The sequence below is a fragment of the Trachemys scripta genome, chromosome 4, assembly GCF_013100865.1.
Source record: "Trachemys scripta elegans isolate TJP31775 chromosome 4, CAS_Tse_1.0, whole genome shotgun sequence".
Lineage (NCBI taxonomy): Eukaryota > Metazoa > Chordata > Testudines > Emydidae > Trachemys > Trachemys scripta.
Window position 1 is genome coordinate 83,550,647 of NC_048301.1, and position 19,032 is coordinate 83,569,678.

A 19,032-nucleotide genomic window follows, 5' to 3' on the forward strand; every position below is an offset into this window, starting at 1 on the left:
ATCCCAAGCACTGCTACAGACTAGGGACCAAATGGCTAGGCAGCAGTTCTGCAGAAAAGGACCTGGGGGTTACAGTGGACGAGAAGCTGGATATGAGTCAGTGTGCCCTTGTTGCCAAGAAGGCTAACGGCATTTTGGGGCTGTATAAGTAGGGGCATTGCCAGCAGATCGAGGGACGTGATCATTCCCCTCTATTTAACATTGGTGAGGCCTCATCTGGAGTACTGTGTCCAGTTTTGGGCCCCACACTACAAGAAGGATGTGGAAATATTGGAAAGAGTCCAGTGGAGGGCAACAAAAATGATTAGGGGGATGGAGCACATGACTTGTGAGGAGAGGCTAAAGGAACTGGGATTGTTTAGTCTCCAGAAGAGAAGAATGAAGGGGGATTTGATAGCTGCTTTTAACTACCTGAGGGGGGTTCCAAAGAGGATGGATCTAGACTGTTCTCAGTGGTAGCAGATGACAGAACAAGGAGTAATGGTCTCAAGTTACAGCTGGAGAGGTTTAGGTTGGATATGGGGCAGGAGACTTTTTCACTAGGAGGATGGTGAAGCACTGGAATGGGTTACCTAGGGAGGTGGTGGAATCTCCTTCCTTAGAGGTTTTTAAGGTCAGGCTTGACACAGCCCTGGCTGGGATGATTTAGTTTGAAATTGGTCCTGCTTTGAGCATGACCTCCTGAGGTCCCTTCCAACCCTGATATTCTATGATATTGCTATAACCCTTATCCTTTCTTTGCCCCATCCTTTCTCTGTTGTTTGCTTCCATTCATTATGTTAGACCTAAAATCCGATTATAAACTCTTCATTGCAGGGGTCATAGTTAACATTTTCAAAAGCATCTACATGATTTAGTAGACTAATCCCATTTTCAAGAGTGGTTTAGGTACTTAAGAGTCAAGAAACTTGATTTCCAGTGATACTTAGACTCCAAGGTGCTTAGCCTGCTTTTGAAAATGGGACTTAGGCTCCTATGTCATTTAGATGCTTTTGAAGACTTTACCCCATGTGTTTTTTACATATCCAGCACCTGCACATTTTTGAGCAGTTTAATAATAGTAATACATAATTATTAAAATCCCCAAAGTAGGAATTCAAAAGCAGATGAAGCTAGTGGCCGCCGTTAGCCAGCAGGTGGCACTGTCAGATCCACACACTGTCATGTTTCACACAAGCATGGGGCAGGGGGGTCATCTCATTTTTTATTCATTAGACTGGGTGAAATTAAATCAGAAGTCCTATTACTGAAAGGGTGGATTCAATTTTATTTTAATTTCATTTATTTGTTTTTAATTGTTACATGATCTTTTAAAAGTGATCAAATTAAACTAATTTGTGTCAGCCTTCTGATGCAAGGGTCAGAGAGGGAAATACCTTAGACATTCAGATTCCTATATAAATTAACACCTCCAGTGGTTAATAGGATCCTTGCTTCTCTCAGGAAATGTTAATTAAAACTTAATTCATACACCAGAAACTATGCTGGAAGAATGCTAAGGAGGTGGCACAAACAAGGAAATGCAGCATTAACAGCTTTACTGCTGCAGGTATATTCTGGGGGTCTGTTGCTTTTAGTGGACAGGGAATTAAAGCAATAGCACAGGAACGTGCATGTATGCCCATCACCAAATGGGTTTAAGGAGAAAATGTACCATTTTCCCTCTAGCATCAAGGCACGAAAGGGCACGTTCTTAACTGCTTTCTTAGTGTGTCTTATTGTTCCTCAACACCACAGGGCATATGGTATGTTTCTCCTTCAAGTGTTTTCCATTTCTGTTGCTGGTGGTTTGTTTCATGGATTTCATGGATTTTGTTTTAGAAGGATCTAAAATTATTTCAAGGCATTTTGTGTGAAGTGCTATAGTGGCAACCCGGGAGACTAAAGTTGTCATCTTCCCCAAAAGTCAAGCTTGTATGGTTTATGGCCATTTGAAGGAATGAGGTTTTGAAAAATGATGGAGATTTTTACAGGCCACAATGAAGCATGCGGCAAAATCTTTCATCACACGAGAGAGAAACTAACAGCAGTCTGAAAATCAATCCCAGTTAGGTGTAATTTATTATTTACAATGAAAAGTGTGTGGGACAAGGGCTTGTTTAACATGTGTACTGTGAGTACACACATTATGTTGAGGGAGAGCAGTATACCCTACAGCCTCCCCTAGACTAAATGAAAACAGAAAAGTTCAGGGATCAGGTAAGGATGGAATAAGAGTATGGATCTAGAGGGCAATAGATTTAAGGAAGTTGATCTTCAAGCTAGATAAGAGACCAAAGGCCACAAATCATTTCAAGCTATTCTTGACTGCAGCTGTGACACAAACCACAGCCTGTCACTTATACAGAGAAGGCCTACTGGCCCACCAGGGTTAAAGGGGTGCAGATGCAAGCTGCATAGTCCACTGGCCAAAGCTGCTTTAATTTTCTCTGTTCTCATAGTACTGCCACCCTGCTGAGCAGCTTGTAGTTACTGATGATGGAGGGGAACAGAAGGAGGAAAAAATGGAGGGCTAGATAGTGGGGGGGGGAGGGGAACAGAACAAGGTTAGAATGGAAAGAGAGAGAAACAGAAAAGAACAGGAGAGAGGAAAAAATAGCCAAAAGAGAGTGACAATTGTGCAAGGGTATGGAGCAAGGGGTTGTGGGAAAGGGGTGCATGTAGCTGCAGTCTATTGCAAAAAGGGTGGCTCCTGTAATATTGGGAGCCACCAGACAGCATTTTTATAGGTAATGTCATAAGTTCTGTTTAAATGAATGTTTAAGCAGTAGCTCTTGGAAGAAATGGTGATGCACTTTTTTTAGAAGTTGAGCTTATAACCAATAACATTCTGGTTTCTTGCCCGACTCTATCTGCCTACATCTCTCTAAGACTTATTCTTGGGTTTGGTTGCTGTCATGTCAGTGCATGGGTATGATCTGTAGACAAGGTGCCAAAACATTGCTGCTCCAACAAAAAAAGATTGAGAGTTGCTTCCAGTGTCATTAAATATAGTAAAAGGCATTTATCCACCAAAATACAGTATGCGCTTTTGAGTAAGCATCTGCTTGACTGTTCTTGCTAGGGGGCTATTCTGTTATTTGGATGACCTTTTGGGTCCTGAGTGATAGGTCTAACAAAAGTGGCTATACATAAACCTTGTACTTCCTCTGCCACAAGTCTGAAATGAAATTTAGTCTGGTGTCTTACAAGTAGGATATCAAACAGCTTGTCTAGGACCTAATCAAGAATGAAGCCTTGCAGCAAGGAGTGTCTGGGCCCTCTTTCCACAGGATAAGACACATGTCTCTATCCAAATGTTGTTAATAACTCCAAATACAAGAGAATTTTTCATAGACCCCTCCATCTTGGTCTAATATTTTGGTCTGAGCAGTGACACATTTAACATTATACAGCACACTAATGTCCAGAAATTCTTTAATGACCTGAAAATCAAAAAGGAATCCTACAAAAAGTGGAAAAATGGACAAATTTGCTAAGGAGGAATACAAAAGAATAGCACAAGTATGTTGGGACAAAATGAGAACAGATAGGACAGGTGATGTCCCGGAAGACTGGAGAAGAACATAGTACCTTTCTTTTAAAAGGGAAATGAAGAGGAGCTGGGGAATTAGACTGACTGGAGTATAAGTTTGGTACCTTGAAAGATACTGGAACAATTAATTTGTATGCACCTGGAGGATAATAAGGTTATGAGGAATAGCCAGCATGGATTTGTCAAGAACTAATCATGCTAGACCAATTGAATTTTCTTCCTTGACAGGGTTACTGGTCTAGTGGATAGTGGGGAAGCAGTAGATGTGATATGTATATATCAATTTTTAGTAAGGAGTTTGATACAGTCCCACATGACATTCTCTTAAGCAAACTAGGGAAATGTGGTCTAGATGAAATTACTATAAGGTGCATGCACAACTTGTTGTAAGACCATACTCCAAGAATAGTTATCAATGGCTCACTGTCAAACTGGGAGAGTGTCTCTAGTGGGTTCCTGCAGGGATCAGTTCTGGGTCCGGTACTATTCAATGTTTTCATAAAGATGTGGATAATAGAGTGGAGAGTATGCTTATAAAATTTGCAGATGATATCAAGCTTGGAGAGGCTGCAAGCACTTTGTGGAACAGGATTAGACTTCAAAACCTATATAAATTGGAGAATTGGTCTAAAATCAACAAGATGAAATTCAATAAAGACAAATCCAAAGTACTTCACTTAGGAAGGAAAGATTAGATGCACAACTACAAAATGGGAAGTAACTGGCTAAGCAGCATTACTGCTGAAAAGGATCTGGGGGTTAAAGTAGATCACAAAGAATGAGTCAACAATCTAATGCAGCTGCAAAAAAGGCTAATATTCTGTGGTATATTAACAGAAGTGTCATATGCAAGACATGAGAGGTAATTGTCCTATTCTATTCAGCACCACTGTGGCCTCAGCAGGAGTTGTGTGTCAAATTCTGGGGTCCACACTTTAGGAAAGATGTGGACAAATTGGAGAGTTGAAAGGAGAGCAACAAAAATGATAAAAGGTTTAGAAAACCTGACCTATGAGGAAAGTTTTTAAACATGGCCAATTTTTTCTCTTGAGAAAAGAAGCCTGAGAGGGGACCTGGTAACAGTCTTCAAAAATATTAAGGGCTGTTCTAAAGAGGACTGTGATCAATTGTTCTCCATGTCCACTGAAGGTAGGACAAGAAGTAGTGGGCTTAATCTGCAGTAAGGGAGCTTTTAGGTTAGACATTAGGAAAAACTTTCTAACTAGAAGGGTAGTTAAGCTCTGGAACAGGCTTCCAAAGGAGGATGTGGAATTTCCATCATTGGAGGTTTTTCAGAACAGGCTGGACAAACACCTATCACTGATGGCCTAGGTTTACTTGGTCCTGCCTCAGTGCAAGGGGCTGGACTTGACTTCTCAAGATCCCGTCCAGCCCTACGTTTTTGTGGTGCTATGAATAAATGTAGCACATTTCATATGGTAGGATTAATAAAAACAAGTATCCGTAGTGACAAAGCACAGACACCCTTTATTCTTCTGGTTCAAATAAACTTAACAACATACGTGACTAGATTCCAGTCTGGATTCATCCCCATTCTTACAGTAATGTCCTCTAGTTTTTGCCATATAGAAGACCAAAATCTCCTCTGGGATAACTTCAGTGGAGTTACATCAGGAATGAATTTAGCCCACGAAATGTTCACATTTTTATTGTCAATACCCAAATGCCTTCAGCTTGAAATGCTTTCTCCTTTCTTTGTGGACAATATTAAAATTCTTCCTAGTTCTTCTTTTCTCTGGACTCTTGCTTTCTTACTGCATTAATTTTGAAAGCTGCCTTCTTCAAATTTTAGACTTTGTTCTTCACATCTCTTAATTTTTTTGGATGTATTTTCCTTTATAGCTTCAACCATCCTTTCATCTTCCAAATCTGATTTCCCCTATAGGTTCTGTTCCTCTAACTTTTTGACAATTCATTTGTTTCACACTGATTCTTCTTTTAAGCTTGTTCTTAGATCAAGTCCATAGGAAAATGCTTTCCTTCTTACAGGCTCTGAGACCATAGTTATGGGCACAGAATAAAAACCTGGCTAGAATATGCATAATACTCAGCTCTAGGTTCATGATCTCAAGTGTACTAGAGTGGGTACCAGGATTTCTGAGTTCTATTCCCCATTTTAATGATTGCCTGCTGTATAAATTTGTGCAAGTCATGGATAGCTTGACTTTCAGAGGTGCTGAATATCAATTCCTACTGAAATTAAACTTTGCCGTGGGTGTTCTCAATACCACAAGCCATTAATTTTTCTATGCTGCTGTCATAACTATAAAGGGAAGGGTAACAGCTCTCCTGTGTACAGTGCCATAAAATCCCTCCTGGCCAGAGACTCCAAAACCTTTCACCTGTAAAGGGTTAAGAAGCTCAGGTAACCTGGCTGACACCTGACCCAAAGGACCAATAAGGGGACAAGATACTTTCAAATCTGGGGGTGGGGGAGGGGGGGAAAGGCTTTTGTTTGTGCTTTTTTTGTCTTGGTGGTTGTTTGCTCTTAGGACTAAGAGGGACCAGACATCAATCCAGGTTCTCCACATCTTTCTAAACAAGTCTCTCATATTTCAAACTTGTAAGTAAACAGCCAGGCAAGGCGTATTAGTTTTACTTTGTTTTCTCAACTTGTAAATGTGCCTTTTACTAGAGTGTTCATCTTTGTTTGCTGTACTTTGAACCTGAGGCTAGAGGGGGGTCCTCTGAGCTCTTTAAGTTTGATTACCCTGTAAAGTTATTTTCCATACTGATTTTACAGAGATGATTTTGACCTTTTTTCTTTAATTAAAAGCCTTCTTTTTAAGAACCTGATGGATCTTCAAACAAGGAGAAATCAAAGGGGTTTGGATCTGTATTCACCAGGGAATTGGTGAAGAGTTTCTCAAGGCTTCCCAGGGAAGGGAATCCACTTGGGAATGGTGGCAGTGGACCAGATCTAAGCTGGTAGTTAAGCTTAGCAGTTTTCATGCAGGCCCCCACATTTGTACCCTAAAGTTCAGAGTGGGGAAGCAGCCTTGACAGCTGCATATAGAAAAATAGGACTAATAATACTTAATCTGTCCCTTTGAGGTGATGTGAATTATCACATAACAGTAATAAAATATTTTGATATCCTTACATGAAAGGTACGATGTAGAGGTAAATATAAAATTCAAACCAGACTTTTCTTTCTATTAGCTTGTTTCCCCACATCTTCTGTACATAAGAGGAGTTATCTATGTGATACTGAATAAACTTTTTCTTTTCCCCTAAGACAAGGTTCCTAGAGTGTAGCAAATCCCCCACAAAGCCAACAAGAGCTGAAAAACTTTACTTGTACCTGTCATAGTCTATTCCAAATACCACTTCTATTGAAACACTTTTTTCTATATACTGTATGTATTTCCTTAACCAGAATGAATTATCTTTATCTGCCACAAAGGGATTAAACATGTCAACAGTAATTATCTTTCCCTCATTCTCTGACAGTTGTTCTATCTGAAATATGCTCTAAGGTTCATTTTAACTTTCTCACTAAATCTCTTGCTGAATAAATCTATCAAGGTAGTATTTGCAAGCACGACAGATGCAGATAAATGTGTCCACTCTTACCCACAGAAGATGGTCCATAGTTTTCAATCTTGAATGTTATTCCACTGTCTCCTAACTAAGATGCTATCTAAGCATATTTCCCATTTGGAATCTCATAAACTTAATACTGTTTGCTATCTTGGAACCATCAAAAGGCAGTTCTTCCAACCTACTAAAAGCCCGATCTTGCAAGATAAGTATATCCTAGGAGACACACTGCGCTCCCAACTCCCACAGACAGGGTGGGACCCTAAACCAGCAAAGAGAGAGAGAGGACCAAGATCACTCTTGTTATAAACACAGACAATCTGCTGTTCAAAGAGATCTACTACCACACCACACATCCATTGCAGTGGCCTACTGAACCCTGAACGTTTCAGTTTCTAGACTATAATTGCAGAGTAAGTTGCAGGCAAAAATAGGAGGTGCAGCTAGTCAAAAACAGCTTTAAAAATATTGTTGCAATTTATTTTTATTTAAATTTGGTTTTGTTTCATGTTATCTATCAACATTTCATTTAAATCAGAACTAAAACAATGACAAAATGTTTCATTTACTGAATCATTTAATGTTAGATTTAAATTAAAAATATACAATAAAATTCAGAAAGAAATGAAAATTGTTGATATTTTAATTTTTTTCAAAAGCAACTTTTTTTTGTTTGGCCTTTTTAAACATTCTTCAAAAAAAATTCTTAGGAAAAAATTTGACCAGCTCTAATGCTGAGCTGTTTAATTTGGTCAAATGTGAATAAACCTGGAATCCTCAAGGGGGGGAAAAAAAAATCTTATAATCATCAGCATAATATAGTAAGCAAATTTGAATTTCTTTAGTGTTTAAATAAAATGCTTCCCCACCCCCAAATGGTGACCTTTCCCCAATTTCCTGTTCATAGAGAATATTTAATGAAAGACTAGTAATTAGGCACATCCATTTAGGACCCTATTTCTGCATTACAAGTACCTTAAGCAAGATGATCTACAGCTTACAAGATTCTTATATACACAAAACGCTGTGAACCAAAGTCCATGCACCAAAAAAGGCACAAAGGATGATAATACTCACAAGAACATGTGTCTCTCAGAATAAAACCCAGTGTGTTTTGTTTGGTAACCTCATCAGTTTTTCATAGAAACAATAGATCTCTAAGGAAATTTTCATGCTCAGATTGAAAGAAGAAGAAAAAACTAAAATGTTTTTGAATAGTCATTTTTGTGCCATTTTTCTTGTTTCTCTCCCCCCCCCCCCCACCTGCCCTTGGGAAAATGCAAGGAAAAGCAAAGCCTTCTAACAAAGAACCTTATTTTTTCCTGAATAATCCTGCCACAGTGAAATTTTGCATCCATTGAAGATTATGATTAACTCTAGGTTTTCACTGTGAATGCCTGTCTGGCTTTCCTCCAGATCCCAGCCTGTCAGTCAGGTACGCACAATTCTGTAGAGTCTGCTCCATTTCACTCTAAAGGGACCAACACAGTATTTAGTCACAATGGAGAGTTGTCCATTAAAATGACAGGGGGGGCTGGGAAGACACACAGCATGCTGCACTCACGATATGAAGTATAATAGACTGTTAACAACTCTGCCTTCACCTTTTTCAAGCTCCATTTGTATTGAAGGGAGCTCACTATGTCCTTCCAAGTAAGAAACACCTTTTCATTGTTTTAAATAAAGGAAAATCCTCCCTATTAATATGAATGATCAGTTGTATGCCTAAATGACAAGGCCACATTCTGGACCACTGCACAAAGCCGAAGTAGTCAAGCTATGTGCAGGGGTTCACCAATAGGATGGGAAAGACAGTGTTCTTTCCCCTGCACAGCCACAAAACACCATTGGAACTGCTTGATGCTTACTGCTACAGTCTCAGGACATTTGAAGCATTATCTCATTATCAGTGGGAGCTGAATGCACCTCTGGATCCACTGGCCACACCTCAGGCCCACCTCTAAGTCCCTTCCATGTTGTACACAGAAAGCTGCTGCAGGGCTCTGGTACATGGAGTGCAGGGGATGTGCAGCAACCCCGCAAGGCTGCTCTGCAGCCTGCCTCAGATTTAGCAATTCTGCTGCATTTAAGGACTTCAATGGCTGCAGAAAGGGGCAGAATTTCACCCATAAACCTTGCCTTTTTGCACCTATTTGTCTATTATTATTACTACTACTTTCTACTAGGTGGTAGTAGTAGTAGTAATAAAACTGTAATACCTGGAGTCCCCAGCTGAAGCCAAAGCCCCATTGTGCCAGGTGCATAGTAAGAGAAGCACAAAGAAGGATGGTCCAGTGGTTATGATTCTTAGCTGGTACTTGTGAGAGTCTAATTTAATCCCCTGCTTGGCCACACATTTTTTGTGTAACTGTAGCCAAGTCACTTAAGCCCAGATCCTGAAAATATCAGGTGAAGTTTGGAGCCTAAATACTTTGAGGATCTGAGCCTTAGTCTCTCTGTGCTTCTGTTCCCTATCTGTAAAATGGGATAACCCTCCCTCCCAGGGTGTTGTGAGGCTAAATACATTAAAGATTATGAGATGCTCAATTACTAAGGTGGACCATACCAGTACATAAGATAGTTAGCAAGTCTTTGACCCGATAAGCTTACAATCTAAATAGACAAAGGGAAATAGAGGCATGGGTGAAGTAACATCAGGGGCACTGCTAGGCATAGAACCCAGATCTCCCAAGTTAGTGTACTGCTCCAATGGTGGAAGTGGTATTATAGCTCTTTGCACCACTTGTCATCCAATCCTTCTCTGAGGGTAACATGACAGAGGAGTAAAAACAGTTCCCTACAGTGTACACAAGCTCTTCTGCTTTTGGTAACTCTGATGTAACTGTTCCTATGGTAGTTAAAGAGTGCAAAAAGTCTTAGTGTAGAGAAGGGCTACTTTCAAACTGATTGCCAGTTGAATCTGTGTATTTTGTCTCACACTGAGAGGAAATGTGACAGCTTTATATGTTCAAGCCATATAAAAACCTAGAATCCTTATCTGGAGCCATGCAATTAAAAAGTCTCAACGCTATTTGTGCATCATCAATATTAATCCGAAAGCATACATACCTAAATTGTGTAGAAAATTGCACTTGCTTATACAGAAGCAGCTTCCAGCCATTACATGGATTAATTATTTAATCAAATAAATTATCCACATACAGGGAAGTCTGCTTTCTGCTAGCTAAAACCAAATATAATGCATTTCTCAGGCATGGAGAAAATATAACACAGGCTTTCTGTCCATGGTAAAATAAACTGATTAAAGATGGGCTTATACGTTTTGGCTACATGCCACTAGCTAATTTTTTTTACCACACAGAGACTGAGTCATTTATCTGATTTCCACCACATTTAATGAGGATACCAACCACAATTAACAGCTGTAGCAGGAGAGAATAGTTACCAGGCTATACACACTCCTGCAAGTTGTTCATTTTAGCCCTTGTTCATGATTAATAGGGCTGTCAATCAATGTGACTAAGGATCATGGATATGATCTTCGTTGACAATATACATGTCACTTTGAAATGCATTTTAGTACATTAATGTTGGAGGGAGCAGAAGAAGTGAAAGGAAAACAGTTATTCAGGTTTAAAATGTTAAAAGATACTCTTATGGCTGTCTACAGGAATATTAAGTTGTACCCTCTCTTCCTTTTCCAGCAATGTTTGTGTTTTTCTTTCTGTGGATCAGGTTTTCAGCATAAGAGTGTTTTCATTTGAAAGAAAACTTCCCTCTCACACCAGGATTCACCAAGCAGACGCTGCACAGAGAACTTTCCTAAATAACTCACAAGGTACTTTATCACAGGACAGATCCTGAAAGGTGGTGAGCAAGGGTTGGAATATCCTGGGCCCCCTGACCTTCCACTAATGTCAACAAAGTTGAGGCTGCGCAACACCCACAGGATCTGGTGCTAAGTGCAGGCATGAAGGGACTTAAGTGTTGGAATGCGGAGTGTCATGGAACCTAATTTTTAGGTGCCTAGAAAATCACAGGATGAACACTGTGATCCACTAAGTTGAGTGGAGTGCCTATGCTGCCTATACAATGAATGGGAAGAGATAAGCACCTAAGAATGTGATCCACAAAAGCCAGGACACTAGGCAGGGAGTTTCCTAAGCTAGAAGGGTGTGTGCTAAGTCCTGCCCCACGAGTGGGAACCAACCACATAGTGTCAGGTGGCTCAGGTACCTAAGTAATTTCTTGCAGGAAAGAATTAGGTGTCTGCCTCACTCCACAAAACTCAGTTGAAGGAGGAGGAGTTGTTGCCACCCACACCCACTTTATAACTTTTAGCTCTGGTTAGAGCAGTGCTTCTCAAAGTCGGGCCGCCGCTTGTTCAGGGAAAGCGGCGCGGGCCGAGGAATATGCTGGCTGCCCTTCCCGCAGCCCCCATTGGCCTGGAATAGTGAACCGCGGCCAGTGGGAGCCGCGATCAGCCAAACCTGCAGACACGGCAGGTAAACAAACCAGCTCGGCCCGCCAGGGGCTTTCCTTGAACAAGCAGCGGACCAGCTTTGAGAAGTACTGGGTTAGAGCACTTGCAGGGGGCGTGGGAGACCCAGGTTCAATTCTTCTATCTCTACCAGAGGGAGAGCACAGATTTGAACAGGCTTTCCCATCTTTCAGAAGAGTTCTATGCCCTGAGCTTTAGGATGTTCTGATGTGGGGCTCCCTCAGTCTCTTCTGTTGGTATGGATAAATCATTAAATACTTATTCTAGAGAGAGAATGGGAAAAGGAGTGGGAATGACTCTGTAGCCCAGTGGTTAGAGCACTCGCCTGGGAGACCCCCAGTCCAGTTTCCCTGCTCCAATCAGTCTTTCATTATTTAGTCACAGTGAAACAGCTTCAACAGGAGAGACCGAGGGAGCCCTACCTCAGAATATCTCATAGCTCAGTGGTTAGAGCACATTCCTGAAAGGTAGGAGGCCCTTGTTCAATTCCTTTCTTCCCTGACTGTAAAGGGGGAATCAAGAGAACCTGAGTCTCCCACATCCCAGGTGAGTTTGGTAACCACGGGCTAAAACTTATAAGCTGGATGCCACTGGCTTCTTCTGCAGCCAGATCTGGTGGGCGTGCTGGATGGGAGATAAGTGGCCAAACATGATTTGCTCTGGGGCTTAGGCAGAAGAGAGGCACCTGAACACCAACAGTGAGGCAGCGCCAGCGCTAGGCATAAGCAGACTAAGCAATTGCTTAGGGCCCTGAGCAGCTCAAGGGGGCCCCCTATTAATTAGTATGTGTTGTGGGGGAGAAGTGGAAATATTCCTGCATAGGGCCTCCAGTGGGCTAGCACTGCCTCTGCAGAAACAGAAATATAGATGCCAAGGGAACTTTCCCACTGAAAACTTAGGTACCAAAGGAGATTAGATGCCTACAAGTTTGGTGGGAATTTTGTAGATCACAATGAAGCTAAAAGTGGAACTTAGGTGCCTAAATACGAGACTTAGGTACCTTTGTGGATCCCACCTGTGGAGCACAATTCCAGGTTAAGCCCTTTGAGATTCTGGATCTGAATTTAGATACAAGTTTCCTGAGATGCTAGGAGCTAGATTTTGGCTCAGACCCATCTCTATGAATAACTCATTACATTTTACAAAAATTGCCCAACAAATTGCATGAGCATGAAATAACTTGAAATAACATGTTAATCGCTGAGCTTCCCGCTGTCTTATAAACCCCAGGGAAATCCAAGAACATGTCCCACTAATGCATTTAGTCAGCATAGCCATCACTTTCTGAGTCTATTCAAATTATTATCTTAAACTTGAAATGAGGCAAAACGGAGGGTAGTTTTTGTCTTGCAAAACCAAAAACCAGACTGAGTTTGGACTAATCTCCTATTTCATCCAACCCTCCAAATTTGAGAGGGTGAGGAGAGGGGAAAAGGCATGCACTACTTTTGTTTCTAATTTCAGACTCCTTAAAGACAGGTTTCACATGCAAACTTGATTAAAGAGATACTGCCAGCTAGACTAGGTCCAATATATAGGTTTTCTTTAAAAAAAAGTATAAAATATCTAATATCAATAGGCATGTTTTAGGCAATTTTTAAAAGTAAATTAATTGAAAACAGAGTTTAGTTTGAATTTTAATGGGAGATTTGGATGTTTTAGGAATTCAGGATCAGACCCATTTAATTAGGAAGGAGCATGTGCTTGTTTAAACACTATACACCCAATCCTGGGAATTTTGCCATTGACTTCAGTAGGAGGGAGGTTTCGTCCCTGGAGTTAATGAAGTCTCACAAAAGAACTACATTTAGCTCAGACACCTGTGGTAATTATCAGACCTACACAATGAGAGCTTGCTCCTGTAGAAGTCATTGGGAGTCTTGACATTGACTTTAGTGGGAGCGGGATTGGGGCTCTGAATGGATTTATATGTAAATCTGATAAATTAGAAAGTTTTATTTCCTCTCACAATGGAAGTCTTGCTTTAATGAGGCTGAGGACGAACAAAGCGAAGGCAAATATCCATTGCTAAAATAGGAATTGTTTAGTGGGATGATTGGCAGCCTATCAGTTTGGAGATAACCATGTTTCTACAGTGTTTACAGAAAGTCCTGCCTCTCTTCTTAAACCATTTATTCCAGTAATCAGTGAATCACAAAGCAAGATAAACATTTGTTCAGAGTTAATAACCCTAATTCTAATTTTTATAATTAAATTTTAAGAGCCACCTGATTTTACACTGAATCAATCCTATAATTTCAGCAGTAAACATCTGATGTTTTATTGTGATGAGGAAGCTACGAATGAATAAGGCCACTTTTTTGATTAATTAGAATTTTGTTGCCAAGGATTTAATCTGTTTTCCCTTCTCTATTGGAAAAAAAATCTTCCTCTAAAATGAGTTTCTCAGCAGGGATAATTATAGAAAATGTGGAGTGAACTCCAGTGGTAGACAACATTTTTCAAATTAGATTGTTTTCTTGGACTAAGAGGTTGGATGAAAAATAATCCAGAGATGGATTTTTAGCCTGAGCATTAACCAAACAGAAAGTAAGCACTGGGTCTGAGACCTTCTGGTCAAAGACTGTGTCCCTCTTGGGTGAAATGGAGAAGTGGTTTGTCTCAGATTGTAACTGCCTGTGTTCAAGTCAGAACTGGCTACAGGGCTGAAGTCCATACCAATTAGCTGCTGCTGTAAGACTGATGGGTCACTGCAGCACAAGTATACAGAACTACTTAGATGATCCTTTGGGTTGACTCCCACCTCCTTAATACCTAAGGGAACGAAGATGATGATCATTGAATTGATGGGCTGAAAAGTGAATTAATAACACCATTGTAGTTATGAAGTTACTCAGGATTCACACAGATGTAAAGGAGAACTGAATCTCTGTGTGTGTGTGTGTGTGTGTGTGTGTGTGTATGCATTGTAAACTAATATCTAACCTATGTGTATGAGTAATACAGATATACTTGGATGGTGTTTTAAATAGTTGTGTAACGTTGTTGTGACTTGCTACACTAGTAGTGGCTGCATTTCATTGATTGATTGTAAGCTTCCTGGGGTTAGGGACCTTTTGGTTTGTTTGTTGTGTTTTTTTTATTCTCTGTGAAATGCTTATATTACCTGTGAGCTTCATAATAAATGATGCAATGGCTCCTCTATATAGAGATTTGTGACACTTCTTGGAATGTATAAAATGCTATATAAATAAAATGCATTATTATCTTTTAGAATTTCTATAGAGTCAGACTGTGTCCAAGGCAAACACAGCTTTGGAAAATTGTGAAGGATAGTGACTGTGTGGCACAGGCTGGGATCTGAATGCTGTGCCTTAGGCTCATTTTGTTGGTAAATATTTCAGGTGTTAGTTCAATGCACCTGCTAAAATCACATGCTTTTAACGAAGTGTGAAATTGAGTAGCCTGAAGACAATACCATAATGTACAGATGCATGACTGCAGTTTGAGTACTTGTAGGCAAGTGAAGCATTTTATTGCTTAGTTAACACTGGGAATAACATCAACAATGATACGCTTAGACACCAAAGGTCTGTACGGCCAAGTGTCCATGACCATGCTGTATGGCTTTATTGCAGGTGTCTAAGAGCTCCACAGGGTTATTACTGATCTGGGTAGCCAGGTTAATCAGGCTACCATGTGACTGCTGCCGATCAAGTAGTGTCCTCTCCTGACCTGAAGTCTGATTCTCAGGGCTCAATGTAAGGGACCTTTGTCTCTGAGGTGGGCAACATGACCAAAAAGGGCCAGCCAGCAATGACCAATAATGACTTCAGTCCTCTCAAGGCCAATTCTCAATGATACATCCCTATTACTGATAAAATCAAGCCATCTTATACACTGTAGTCCCCGCTGGCAAGGCATACAAAATGCCTTCAGCCTCCTGATGTCTTGTTTAGGCAGCATCATGGTTCTGGTCCATATAAGAGGATTGGAAGTACGCAGATTTGATACATCTGTACTTTTGTATATAGTTTCAATTGCTTTTGGCTCCAGACCCTGTGCAGCTCCTTCATGGTTGAGGCTGCTAAACCAGTTCTCTGTGCTAGTTTGATGACCGTTTATTGCCTAGATAGATGAAGTCATCCACTGCTTCCACAGTTTGTCTGAAAGCACAGCTGTCTTGTATCACAACTTTTGTGCTGTTGCTCTGGAATCTTTGTGTTTGCCCAAGAAGCCCTGGAAATGGAGGGTACAAAAGTTTTGGTAAAGAATCAGGCTTCCTTTTTTATTTTATCTGCAAAAAAAATGCTGTGTAAGACTGTCAATCAGTGCAATGAATAAGTCTGGCCCTATCCATACTGCAGCTGAAACTGTGCTAGCCACACCTGTTTAAATGGCTGTTTCTAGCAGAGGTCTAGCATGATTTTCCAGACTCTCAAATACCATGGTGATGGGCAGAGTATAAGAACCAAAACAGAACAGATAGGATGCTTCTTGGAAGATATTCCTATGGACAAATCTATCTATCTTCAGGATGCCTACACTTCGAGCTGGAGATGCAAATTTCAGCTTGATCAGATATATCAGTGCTAGCTCTGATGGAGCTAGTGCATCAAAAATAGAGTATAGCCATGGTGGTGCAAGAAGCAACAGGCACATCTGCCCAAGAACATGCCTTCTGTCTCAAACAGGTATGTACTCAGGGTGGCTAGCCCCTCCCACAGCTGATGTTACTGCAGCTACACTCTATTTTTAGCGCAATAGCTTGAACAGAGCTAGCACAGGTGTGTCTGCTCAAGCTGCAATTTACACCTTCAGCTGATACTGTAGACATATCCTAAGGTATTTATATGGCCCCCATCACCACAGTATGTGAGTGTGTCACATTCTGGCATTTACCAGGGGTGGATTCTCCAGGCTACTTTGCAGGGTGATTAGAGAAGGTCATTGGAGAATTCCCCCTTTCCAGGGGAACTCTCTGTTGGTGTAAAGCTGACAGAGGGGTAGAGATGCTTTCTATAGCAGCCAGCTCCCCATCCACAGCATTGGGGAAAGGGGGGGGAAGGGGGGATGGTAGAGCTCAGCTACATCTGATCCTCAACTATTGTAAGGGCTGCTCCAGGGCAGCCTTAACTTGTAGCAAGGCTGGATGGCTCTGAACCAGGGAACAGCTGCCAGCTCCTTGCAGCTGCACCTCTCCACTATGTCCAAGCAGAGTGCACATAGTAGAGAACTGGGGCAATGGGTGTTTAGCCATTGACTTCACTGTGCACAGGATTGAGCCTGAAGTATAGTTTTTAACATGATTCTGGCTAATAAAAATCATAGTCCATGGTATCAAGGCAACCATGCTAAAATCCTGTTAGCAATACCTGTTTAGATGTAGGTCTACAGGAGCATGGATTCACCCATAATATGGAAATGGGCTAATAATAATTTATTTGCCCTGCATCAGGAAAAGGATAACTTCTTTGAGACTTTTCCTGATTGGGGTTATTTGTTTGAGACAGACAGTGGAGTGAGTACTTTTCAGCTTTCACCTTTGCTGGAACTACAGATGATCAATTACTTATAATCAGCCATTAAACATTTATAATCAAAAGAAATCTATCAGAAATGTGCAGGTACACTAATGTGTATAAAATCTATTTACAGAACATCTTAGTCCATGAATGCAGGACCTTGGATATAAATCAACATAAAAAGACACAAACAAATTTAATTTATGACTTACCAATTTGAATACAACATGCTGTAGTCTGCTTGAGCTACAAATTGTCATATAAACACCACTTTGTGTATTGCTAGGCTTGGCTTGAGTATCTTATTTGTTCTGCTTGGTAAAACTGTTTACACTATTTGGCAATGGTGGCTAAACCAAGTTGGTATTTGTAGCTTCGATTCAATACATCTTCCTCCTTTTTATGTATGTATGTATGTATTTATTTATTTAAATAAGATGTAAGGGTGATATAAAGAAAAATGTATGAAAACTAGAGGTATTCCTTAGTTAGAACCAATAGTTCCTGCACTTAAAGGAGGAATTTCAAAAATCAGAATCCATAACACACACACACAACTTTTTTCTTAATAATGGACCACACCAAAACTCGATCCAAATGCCCCTGAACTTTATAATTTTCAAAATCATTACTCAGATCCATAGTCAAATGTTATGTGTCAAATTCTTACACATATCCAGATGTGAATCAAGTGGTCAATGGCTAAGAATTCAGGGCTCATGCTCAGCTGCCAATTTACTATGGACTATTCTACCCATTCTTATTTACTTTGAGTAGTATAAAGCAACAGAGGGTCCTGTGGCACTTTTGAGACTAACAAGTATTGGGAGCATGAGCTTTCGTGGGTAAGAACCTCACTTCTTCAGATGCAGGAAGCCACAGGACCCTCTGTTGCTTTTTACAGATTCAGACTAACACGGCTACCCCTCTGATATTTGAGTAGTATGTTATTCTTTGACCCTTCCTGCTAATATCATTGTGACTCTCTGGCACAATAACAGGCTGGCAGAATCTGGTTGAAAGGGACCTCCTGGGTGAGTTACTTCCCGGTGCTTGAGTTTCTTCATCGGTTAAAATAGACACCATCATATGTAAAGCACTTTGAAATCCCCAGATAAAAAGCACAATATAGTTATGATTCTCTAAAATCGATATTGGTAATCAAGAAAGCTCCTCAGCTCCAGAAAGTTACATTTTATATCCCAGCACATTAACTAAAATCACAAAAAAGTAGCTGAAACATCAACTGGTATTAGTTTCTGCTTTCTGACTAATCTGCTTCTTTCTTGTAACCTAAATCTGGGAAGGTTCTAACCTCCCCAGTGCTAGCACTGAAACTGTCATTTCTGATGGAAAGGACACTTTCAGTCTATTAGTCATAGTGTCAAAGCACCATTCCATTTCACAGTCCATCTCCTTAAAAGGCTGTCACAGCAGCAATAAGCTGAGGATCAGTTAAAGTCAGTGACAAAAATAGAATTTTGTTTTTAACATTTCTACATATAAGAAACCAGAATGATTAAACTGATTTCCAGCTCATTGAAAATTCTTGCTCTCTTACATCTTCCCAGCTGACACTTGGTGCTCAGATAATAGTCAGAACACAGGGAAAAAAAGGATTATAGCTTTACGTTAGTGACACTATAGTTATGGTTGAGGAGGCACTTTCTTTCTAAGCCCTTATTTTCAAGCACTTATAGCTTTCTGAATATATTACCCTTTGAGTTCCCACTTCTCATGCCTGTTTTCATCTCAAAGGTGTGTTGTGGTGGTTTATGATTAACTTTTATAATATTTTCTTTGACTATTTCTTCAGGTCTCTAAATATGGGGTGGAGGGAAGTGTATTTCTTCCTTATTTCACAAACTTTTCAGATGTGTAGGGGATTTTTTTGTTTGTTTGCTTTGTTTTGTTGTTTGCACTTGGATAGCTCACAAATGACAGGCTATGGACTAATCTTCAGTTAGCCCCACAAAAGCTGGGAG